Here is a 12,546-nt window from a genome sequence, read left to right as displayed (position 1 = left end):
TCTTATAAGGAAATAGGGTAAGAGGGACCGTACTATCGAGTCTTATAGGTAAGTAGGGTAAATTTAGTCCATAACTCAATTTGTATCCACCCCACCAACTAAGTACTGTCTCACTAAACCTAACTCAATTTGTATCCACCCCACCCACTAAGTACTCTCTCACTAAAAATGCAAATACAATAATTTTATCATTATAGTAAGTAAAGGAGGGTCATAGCTCATGCCAACCTCAGGTCCATTGCCATAATCGGTTCAGATTGACAAGACATCCTACACTATGTCCATAATACGAAAATCCATATAAGTAGGTAGTGTAGGTAGATTTCAGGTGCATGCTATCATTATGGGAAGACATTCCATTTTGTTAGTTGGTGCTCAAGTTGAGCAACTGTGATCTACATTATCCTTAAAGATCCACAACAACCTTTTCTCTCTCTGTCCATGTCCTGCGACCAGGTTTACAATATAGTAAGGGTCATGGTAGAGGGAAAGGTGATAGTAGCGCAAGAGGTGATAGTCTCAAATTAAACCTCCCTTAAGAAGTATAAGCGGTCGTAATCAAGTAGAGAATCCAACTAGTAGATTGGGGTTGATCCCATGAGGAAAATTATTTAGACATAACTTCAGTTCACAAATATAGTTAGTCAATGTCTTTCCAAAAACAAGTAATTCAAAGGTAAAGATTGAGTTAAAAAGTAAGCAAAAGTAAAGATTGAGTTTTATGATGTTTTTATACCTAGCGTTTTTCATGTAATTATGTATGTTATGTTTCTCTAAATCCTTTGTCCATCATATAGAAAATTTATCCTATACCTTTGTTCGTCTACGTGTTTATAAACTACTAACCTTTACCTTTACCTCATATTAGACATCGTAGTCGATGTATGACTTAGTTATTACTTCGCACTGATAAACACTAGCCTATTAGATAGTATACCACTAAATCTATGTTTATACTCTTTTCTTGTTAAGTATTCCTTGGTCCAGCATGTAGAAACAAGGTGATTTCTAACATCAAGAACTGTTAAGAAGACTTTTAAAAAAAAAATTATCAATACACGCAAGAATCTATTTTAGAACTGCTTAATTGCTAGGTTTACTTTATTTATTACCCATGGTTCCCACAACACTAGTTGTGGATATAATTAACCCTATAATCAATCTAAAAATTTATAGCTTTTAATGAAAATATTATGAACTTACTTAAAAATAAGAAGAATCCTAGAAATTCAACTTGAAATTACAAGAAAATACTTCAAACCAAAACCGGAAATGAATTAATTGTTAAAAGTTTTCCACTAAAAATATCCAACATAAAGTAATACAATACCAAGAGTGTACAACACTAAAAATGAGGTTTTAATTCCCTACTTATAAAAAACATTGTTCAAAATTAAAAGGAATTAAGATAAGGAAACTTTGCTCAGTTTATGTGGCTTCAATCTATGGACTAACTGACGGACCGTCGATCAATACATTGTACGTAGACTAATTTTGTGGTTGAGGACTTAGAATAATTTTTCTCTTCTTAGATGTCACATTCTCCGAATCAATCAACAGACCAACAATACGGTTTTTTGATGCATCTAAGGTATGTCGATGCCCTCAGTCGTTCCATCCATAAATATATCCAACTTCGTATATTGGAACTTTCTCTGATAAAAATAACTATCCACTAGTAAGGTCCATTGATCAATTTATAGAGCCTTGATACCTTTCCTAGTTCCACACTTAGTCATATTTGCCTGAGTTGTATCCAAAGTCTTGAGCTTCTAATCTACAATTCCCAACAATTGTCCATTGATCAAACGACGGACCGTCTATGGTATCTGTATGTCCTGTTCTGCATTTTTTTAGTTGTTTCCTCATCTTGCCGCCTCAACATCTGTCGTTTAAACAACACAAAAACATGTTAAACTACTATAAAAAGTCTCTTTACACAAACAAATCATAAGCAAAACGCATTTAAATAACCATAAAACAATGATACATCAACACCCTCTACTTTAATTCGTTTTTTGTCCTCAATGGACAAAATATGACTCCATAAAACATCTGTAATAAACTATATTCCTTTAAGCATTCACAATCACCTGACTGTCAATCCCGACTATTTCTTTGATTTAGTGTATGCTTGTGCTCTTAGGTTTGACAAGCTAACTCATGTGGATGACATCATGACACAAACTCACCATGCACATCAAACTCTAGTAATTTGCCTCTCACCACTGTACAAACTTTCCGACACCACAACTAGTGCCCTCACTCCAGAGCAAGTTCAAATACAGTTAGTACTCATGTACATAGGCTTTCCCTTATTTTTTAATTAGGTTCATCACACTACACTCTAGAATCACGGTAGGAATTTCTTGATTTGTAATGTGGGCTCAAGGTCAGGTGTGGTACATACAGGTACAATTTTAGTGACTTCTTTCCCTTCATGACATTTCCGCTAAGCTTCCTACCTCTTTTCATTGCCTTTTACCCCCTACATTCTTCACATTTACTCTTTGCCTTGCTCCCTTTTTTTTGGATATGTCTCTTACTTCTTTCTCAATTATTTCTCTTAAAAATCATTTCTTTTATTTATTTTGATTTTCTCTTTCTTCTGATTCAATAATTAATTTCACCTAGTTTAATCTTTTTCTCACTTTTCTCTTTTGTTTACACATTCAACTCTTTTCATACCAATTTTTGTGTCCTCACTCATAATAGACACCATCAACTCATGTATTTTCCATGAGTTGACGTACCTAACACCCAAAGTTATGTGAACGACAAGGCAAGGTTATTTTATTTATTAGCCACCCTCAACTGAGTTTTTGGCCTAAGTCGAGGGGCACATGACTAAGGAGTGACCGAGGCCAAAACATTAGAATCTGGGAAAGGTAGTTTCTAATAATAAGAATATAGGTCTATTATAGTTTCAACATATTTGGAACAAACGGGGCAAGTTTTTCAGTGGGTCAACTTTATTTAGGCTAAATATTGGCTATATAGAACGACTACCTATGATCCTTTTCTATATTCTAACACAGTTTTCCTTCGCACGAATAACTGGGCAAGTGTTTATTAGGTACCAACTGTTGAACATTCCAATTTCCTCACTCTATCTTGTCATATCATTACACTATCAGATTGTCAAATTTCCCATTTTATTTGTTAGTGAGGATCATTTTGTGGGTGACTATCTATGTCATGCATAGATATACCACATTCAACTTATTTTCACCAATTCATGCAAGCACTATCTAGGACGAGATATCATTTTTTCAGCCATCATGCTTCATATTTAATGATTTTATACTTTTTACAAGTAATGGGATACTGGTTCAACAGAAAATTAATCAGTCTCTTGAGGTAAAAGAGCACAGGCAAGAAAACCCCAAGAGAGGATTGTGAATTCGGCTGTTCGTACTTCACCCTAACATTAACTTTCCATTTACCCTACCCCTAATAAAAAGAACATGTCATTATACCCAAAGAATTAAAAAACTTTAGTATAAGGTGGTAGATGAAGTAATCTTGAGGAGCCTAGCGCTGACAATATCTTTAAAAGTGGACGGGTTCAGTTTCCTTGAGCCCGAAATATCGGTACTTGGGTCACCCTTCTTAGTGACCACTAAAAACTCCGCACCATCAGTAGTACTCAGATCAATAAAGACCCATACATAACTGGATAACCCATAAGCATGTGCCCTCCTTTAACATAGATCCTCATCAACCAAGGAAGCCTGCCTAGTCTTTCCTCTCTCTATCTTTAGCACGAGCCTCATCACCAAACTCAGTTGTGTTGTTGGATTGGGGCTTCTTCGTACGCACATGTGGCTTAATAGAAGTTTTAAACAAGTCATCAAGAACCGTATTATCTGCAAGCTTGATGATTGCACTGTCCAACTAAATCCCCCTCATTTCTAGAATGGCATCCATATCAGCTCGCAAAATAGACACCACAGCCTTAAGAGTAGTAAGGTCTATTGTGAGGGCTGGTCGTGATATCACCCACAACTAGAAGGTTTCAAGGAGCTGGCAAACCGCCTGAATTTTCTGTTCGGTCTGCTGGGCCACCCTTTTTTCTATTCGGTCCACAACTTCAGCAATTGATTTATGAATCCAAAGCCAAAGCTGTATGTGGTAAAGGAGAGTGGCCATATGGGTCTCTAATATCTGGACCTCTACGGAGGGAAAATTGCTAAAGAAGAAGGTGTGGATAAGGAAGAGTTTGGGGCAAAACTGGCGGCATGGGTGGAATCTGTCAGGGTGGTGTTAGTAGGATCAAAAGTAGTAGTGTCAGCCCCTTCGGCTAACTCTATCATATCTTCAATGTTCCCGCTAAATGTAGAAATCTCAATTTGGGTCCCTCTCCGTGGTGTTTCTATGTTGGCCTTATCGCTAATGAGGCTTATACCAACAGTCCTCACCCGAATACGGAGTGTGTCACATTGACAAATTTGTACTCCAGCTTCCTTGCACAACTGGAAAATAAGACAAGCTAAGGGGTGAATGGTAGAGGTCTTGAAATCCCTCTCACGGATCAGTGTGATCAGCACCCTAGCATAGTCTATTTCAAAACCTTCTACCATAGCTCCTACAAACTACGCTCTATCCCATATAATGTCATTATGAGCATGTGGGGTGGCGGACCAGCAACCAAAATAACCTGGCCACAAAGGTGAGGTTTTCCTTATTGATCAACTCTCGGGGATCTAATACCCAGTTAGCCCTTTAACCACCTATTGACAGATACTGTGCCAATCATTTTTTCACTGACTCTAGCTGCTTACGCAGTCCACCGAAACGAACCACTCCTCGTAATCTTTTACCGGGAGTTGAATTCAAGAGTGGTCGGGGCCCATTGTGTGTTACAATAAGGGTGGTAAAGAAAGCGGTGGATGGTGTTCACAAAGAGATCAACTCGGCATCCAAGGATTAGAATAAAAGTGAGAGAATCCTATTTGAAAAATCTCGCCCACCTAGCGATAGAGACTCTAAGAGAATCCATATAGGAAACGTAGAACTCCCTGACTTTCTCCTTGTTTTATGACCCCAAATTCTTATCCATCCACTCAAACATGTGCAGGTGGTGGAACAATCTATGCGCCTCGGGGACTGTATGCAAACTTCCCACGGTGACTCGATGCTCCACCAAAACTAGCAAAGTAATTACCTCATTTTTATTAAACATTGTGGCATCCATGTATGCCTTACATTGTCCATCGACACACCAACAGTTAGGATCCTCAACAACAGGTACAGGGACATCTACCCACGGTGTAGAGGCATACTCCAAGCTGGTAGCTTCATCACATTAGGCTTGATGGTCGTGACTCTCCGACCACATAGGTATCTAAGAGGCAGAACCTAAGGCAGTGGTTGCATTTAACCCAAATAATTGGGCAAACCCATATGTATAAATAGATTTGGATCCTGATACTTCTTCAAAACTAGAGGCAGCCCTAGTCGGCAAGCGGATCAGTGTACGATCCTCATCAAACAAGAAGGTAGTGATTACGTCAGAACGACCTTTCGGGGGTACCCATAGTGACTCGTACAGCTGGTATTGGGGTTGTGGCACCCGGGGGACGTATTATGGATCTTGCTCGTTTTTATAGTTGGAAATCATCCGACGAGATGGGGCCTCTAGGACACTTACTTGGATTTTCCCCTTGAGTAGAAGATATCCTACTTAGGATCCATTTGTACATGTTAAGAAATTGTTAGTCTCACTAAAGCAATACAACACATTTGAAACACATAGGGCAATGACAAGTTGAAAAATAAATAACACAGTTCTGTTCCGAAAATTCACATCGACGGGCACAAAAGACTTTCCGTTGACGGGGTTCTCAATCTGACACATTGAATTATTCAATTTACAAAAATAATCAGACCACTCAAAAAGTAAGGACGAAAGTTTAGAACAATCCGTCGATCAATTGACGGAATGTAGTTTACTTTAGTCGTCTGACACTTAAATTATTTTAAGAAGTTAGTTGAAAACAGGTTCTCTAATGGAAACGACAGACTTTCCGAATAGTCTACCGATCAGTCAATGGACCGTCGTAAACTTTTTTCATTTAAGACAGAAATTATTAGATTGGGGAAATCGACGGACCCTATCGACAACCCGTAAATCAGTTGATGGTCCGTCGATGGGGTCTCCAAGTGTTGTCCTGAGACAAAATTTTAGGCCTTCTTTGCAAGGTCCAATTTTTAAACTCTTTTTGAGACACTCATGTTTAGATATTCAATTTCAACAACCAAAAGACAAATTTGTCATCCAGGGATTTCATTTCTAATTAATCTGTGTTATAATTCATGCACAGTAAGAAACACCAAGTCTTAATTGTAAAACTAGAGAGATACCCACATTTTATATAGATTCAACAATACTCAATCATTCAGAAGGGCTTACTATACATGTTTTATAATTAAATTTCATTCAATTTTGCACCACAGTTAAGAACCACATCTGGATTTCTATAGACAACTATGAAAGAGAATTTAAAGTGTAAAGGAAATCAAAATACATTTTAGTTTTGAGTGGTGAGGTTGTGAGATGAAATTCAAAGAAATATCCTATGTTCCCCAACTCAATAACTTGCCAATGTACAATGGAGAGAAAAGAGATTTTGGGGCAGAGAGAATTGGCGAATTTGAGGGATTCTTATTTGGGAGTGAAACAGAAAGTGAGAGGTTAGTGTTTTCTGATAAAAAAATAAATAAAGGGAGAAAAATAGTTTGGGTAGGGAATTTGTAAGTTAACAAGTAAAAAAAAGTAAGTTTAAGTTCTCATAAATTTTTGAGACTAACTACGGTATTTGTCTTCCCCTCCGATTCAGAACGTTGTAATCCTAGCAATAATAATTCTACCCTAGTGTTTTGCATGTAAAATGGTAAGTTATGTTGTAATGCCCCAAAATTAAATAAAGTGAACTAGATTATCATGATTGTTTCTTGAGTTAGTTTTTTTTTTTGAAATGAGTTACTTTAGTGTTCTTAGGCAGTATGTGAATTTTGGTTAAGTTTGGAGGTCAAACGCCAAGAACATCCATGACGTTCCAAAGAGATACCTTAGAAAGTACTTGTGTGTCTTAGAAAGTATTTGATGTGGGATGTTAATTAGACCTATAAAAATTATTTTAGGGATTTAAAGTCCGGGTATGACTCCATCTATGGCCCATGAGGACACCCTAGAAGAGGACCCCAACACTTAGACAAAAAACTGCCAAAAAACAGTGTCCATCAACGAGCCAATCGAGGGACAGTCGACCAGGCGACTGCTCATCGACCTGGTCCATTGTTTGTACATGAAGGTCTCTAGGTTTGGGAGTTTAAGGCCTAAATCACGAGCTATCATCGATGGGACGTTGACTCATCATTGAGAGGCGTCAATGAAAGCGTAAAAAGACTATCTAGTCTGCTGCAACCATGGGGTGTTTTGTGTAAATTCACCCCAAGTATTTCATCATATAGGTAAAATTCTTAGTGTTTTTAGTTTTAATAAATTAGTTTTAATTCCTAGACCTAGACAAGACCCCTCACTTTAAATATTCAAACTCCATCTCTAAAGAAAACTCTCTTACAGTCTCTTTGGAAGCTAAAAATCAAGAAGATATAAGAGGGATGGTTGGGAGTTTTTCTTTATAAAAAATAAGTGGTTTGTATTGCATTTGATGTACGGTATCCATCCTTTAACTCTGTACCATACACGGAATCATTTCCAATCGATTTCAAAAAGGGTTTTCAAACTCTATTTCATTCTATCATTATTTTAAGCATGGGTCTTCTTGTAAAAGTGTTTTAATGATTCAAATGTGTTTATTCTAGTATAATATGATGATTTTAATTTCAAAACCATAATGAGCTCATGTTTATGCATATTTCAAACTTTTAGCTTAAGAAATGGGTTATGTGAGCATGTGAGTGTAGGGTATGAACATTGGTTTTCTTGTGTTGTTATTATAATTTAGTTAATGCCCCAAGAACCTTATTATGTTAAAACATAGAGATATTTGTTATAGGTTGTGATGGGTTGGTTATATGGTGAGTTGCTTATATTAGACGATTCTTATTATAAATTGCTCTTGAGTGGTATGGTCCACCTTCTTGGTGACGATGTTTAATTGATAAATTTGGTTATGTTTAGTATGTTTTGTTAGTGTGGATTTAATGTCTTAATATGTGAAAGGAAATTGTTAAGAAAATAGTTCTTGTATAAAGTTTTTGTGAAGCTTGAAATGCATGTTTTTCTTAAGTTATGTCTAAATAAAAAATATGATTAAGTGAAGCATGAGAGGTGTGTGAATTGATTATTATAGGTCTATAGCATGAATAGAAGTTAATATAAATTAAATGGTGCTTATGTGCAATGTGTGTTCACATGTACACACACTCTAACACTTGAATGAATATACGGCGCTAAGTTTTTTAAATAGAGGATCTTTGGGGTGAACACTCTTCATGAGTTGAGATGAAGTACTTATTAGCAACCTCACTACATCCTAAGATCTTTCTAAGATATATCGTAGGATGAATTCCCTAAGTTAGTTGAGATGTTGTGTTCACTAGTTATCCTTACCCTATAGTTTTTAATGTTTAAAATCCGTGGGGGTTATATGTAGCACCGAGTGGATATGAAGAAGAGTTGGTTACACTTCGTGAGTTGAGATGTTGTATTCCAATGTACCTATTAAGAATAGTACTCCTCATTAGTGGAGAATAAGTTATCTAGTATCAATCTCCTTATCCCTTAACTATGTCCTCGCATAGGTGTAACTATTCGGAAATCCATGTAAAAGCTAAAAAGAATGACCTTACTCTAGCAAATTTAGTATCCCTCATCCGATAGGGGTTAATGTAAGGATTCCATTTCTCGCTCTCATGGTCTATGTCGCTTAAGTTAACCTACCACTGAATTATTGAATGTGCTAAGTGTTCTAAAGAAGTTTTCTACTTAGGGTAGGTAGTGGAATGGGAAACTATTTATCCAATGCCCTAGGTAGGCATTCCTAAAAGGGTGTCTTGGTGAGTCTTATTTGAATTGAATGAACTAAGTGTCCTAAAAGAACGTACTACTTAGGGTCGAAGGTGGTATGGGACGCTATCTATCCGTTGCACTAGGTAGGACCTTCCAAAAGGGGAGTCTTGGTGCAAATTATTCTAAAAGAGTGTACTACTTTGGGTAGGTGGTGGTATGGGACACCATATACTCATTTTTCTATGTAGGCATTCCGAAAGGGAATTTTTGGTGTGTTATTGGGTGTTCTTCTATTGTATTTCCATAGAGATGGTGGTTCTCCCGAGGTGAGTATGCCATAAGGGAGGTAGTCTTGAGGGTTGCCTATGTGTGTATTGAATTAGGCATATGCGTACTTCCTTCATATCCTACCTTAGTGAGTCTTAGGATGACCTAATATAGGGAAAACTCGATGGAAATGATGCTTATTTCCTCATTGGAAATACCTTGGAAGTTTACCATTTTGGCGTATTTAAGTTCACTGTAATGGTTAAAATGAGTCACTGTAAATTTTGAAAGTTACTGTAAAAATGCTTTCTTGTGCAAAAATTATGGAAATTCTTATCTAAGTGCTAAAATGATGTTTCTTCTATGTTTTAATTCTATTGTCACGACCCAAATCCGGGCCGCGACTGGCACCCACACTTACCCTCCTATGTGAGCGAACCCAACCAATCTAAACCTTAACATTTCAAGGTAATATCAACAAAAAGTAATGCGGAAGACTTAAACTCATTAATAAAATCAATAACTATTATTATCCCCAAAATCTGGAAGTCATCATCACAAGAACATCTATAATCAAATTACTAAACTAAGAGTATTCTATGAAGCTAAAAATACATAAGAAGCTAGTCCATGCCGGAAGTTCAAGGCATCAAGACTTGAAGAAGAAGATCCAGTCCAAGCTAGAAGCATTAGCTCACCCTGAATTTCCGATGTAGTAAGACTGGCTTGAGTTACTATTGAGTCGAAGATGACGGCACGTTTGCTGCACTCCACAAATAAACAAGAAGAAAACAATAAAAGTAGGGGTCAGTACAAAACACGGGTACTGAGTAGATATCATCGGCCAACTCAAAATAGAAAACAGTATGTATTAAGCAATATCATAAAATCAACTAATATCCTTAGCATGCAGCATTTACAGTTACCATAACCCTTGGTTACAACACTAAGCACATCAATCAGGACTCACACCTCCTCATCATACTCATTTGGGAATTTAGTTCATTAGATTGGAAATATTAACATATTTCAAGATTCATTATCTTTATTCCCCTCGTGTCAGTACGTGACACTCCGCTCCTCAAAATACTATCCTGGTGTCGGAACGTGACACTCTGATCCTCATTCTATCCTGGTACCGGAACGTGGCACCCGATCCATATTCTATCCTGGTGTCGGAACGTGACACTCCGATCCTCATATCCTATCCTGGTACCGGAACGTGTCCCCCGATCCATATTCTATCCTGGTATCGGAACGTGACACTCCGATCCTCATATACTATCCTGCTACCGGAACGTGGCACCCGATCCATATTCTATCCTGGTGTCGGAACGTGACACTCCGATCCTCATATACTATCCTGGTACCGGAACGTGGCACCCGATCCATATTCTATCCTGGTGTCGGAACGTGACACCCGATCCATATTCTATCCTAGTACCGGAACGTGGCACCCGATCCCCTAATCTCACTACTTTCATTTATCAAGCCTTCTTTTATACCAAGGCATCATCATTAACAAAGTAGATTAGGGTTTCTTTTCAAGATTTGGGATTCAATAGCTTTATCATGCTTATTTATTCATAATTACATAATCACATCATTCATGCAAGCATACAATTAAGCATATAGAAGGGTTTACAACACTACTAACACATATCATTCACTATTAAGAGTTTTCTACGACTAGCATGAAAACCATAACCTACCTCCACCGAAAGAATTGAATCAAGCAAGAATTTTCCCAAAGCTTGGTGTTTTCCTCTTCTTCTCTATCGTTTCTCTCTCTCCCTTCTTGTTCTTTCTATTTTCTTATTCAAACCCTCTTTCTTTTACCCTAATTAGTATATAATTAAGAATAAAAGATGGCAATAATACCCCACTAATTAACTTAGGGTTACCTCTTTTAACCCCCAAGAATTTTAGTTATTAATATAAACCCACGAACTTTATAATTAAGGTAAGAATAGTCAAAAACGTCCCTTAAAACATAACCAGAAATCCGACCAGACTGGGATTTCACAGTCTGTGACGGCCCGTCGCGCCTGCGACGGTCCGTCCTGCTGCCTGTCACAGAGTTCAGTGACTAGATTTTGGTTGAATGGCCTGTGACGGTCCGTCCTGCCACTCCATTACAAAATTCAGAGAGTCGATTTTCAGTACCCAATTTCAGATTTTCTAAGTGTTTTGAAATGAGACCCTGCGACGGTCCGTCGTGCCCATGACGGATCGTCGTTTGGTCCGTCGCCTCAGCCTGTTTTTCCAGAATTAAAGTTTGTTGCTCAAAACGACTAAACAGGTCGTTACAATAGATACCAATTTACCCATCATTCGTCCCCGAACGATCAAAAGAGGGAAAACAAGGGCGACAAGGAGTACCTGAATCTTTAAACAGATGTGGGTATCTTTCTTGCATATCCGCCTCCTTCTCCCAAGTGGCTTCTTCAACCGGTCGATTCTTCCATTGCACCTTGATGGATGCAATCTCTCTTGACCTCAGCTTGCGAACTTCTCTATTTATGATAGCAACAGGCTCCTCCTCATAAGACAAGTTCTCATCAAGCAAGACTGAATCCCAACGGATAATGTAATTTCCATCCCCATGATATTTTTTCAACATAGACACATGGAATACCGGATGCACTCCGAACAGCCCTGGAGGCAAGGCTAACTCATAAGCCACCTCTCCTACTCGCTTAAGTACTTCAAATGGTCCAATGTACCTTGGACTTAGCTTACCCCTTTTACCAAACCGTATCACCCCTTTCATTGGTGAAACTTTCAACAAGACTTGTTCACCCTCCATGAACTCTAAGTCTCTAACCTTTCGATCTGCATATTCTTTTTGTCTACTTTGCGCTGCTAGAAGCTTTTCTTGAATAGACTTCACTTTCTCTATCGAATCCCTCAAAAGGTCAGTACCCCAAGGCCTAACCTCAAACGCATCAAATCAACCAATGGGAGACCTACATTTCCTACCATACAATACTTCAAATAGAGCCATATCAATGCTTGAGTGATAGCTATTATTGTATGAAAACTCCGCTAAGGGTAGGAAGCTATCCCAATGACCACCAAACTCTATCACACATGCACGAAGTATATCTTCCAACACTTGAAGTAAACTGCGTACCTCTATCTGATATGATGGAGAGTGGAACCCCATGCAATCGAACGATTTCTGAGATATAGATCTTGGCTAATTTCTCGGCATTGTAAGTCACCTTAACCGGAATAAAATGAGCAGATTTAGTTAACCTATCAACAATCACCCAAATAGAGTCATACTTACCCAT

Source organism: Solanum lycopersicum, chromosome 8 (genome assembly GCF_036512215.1).
Source record: "Solanum lycopersicum chromosome 8, SLM_r2.1".
NCBI lineage: Eukaryota > Viridiplantae > Streptophyta > Magnoliopsida > Solanales > Solanaceae > Solanum > Solanum lycopersicum.
Note: the sequence above shows the minus strand (reverse complement) of the source record.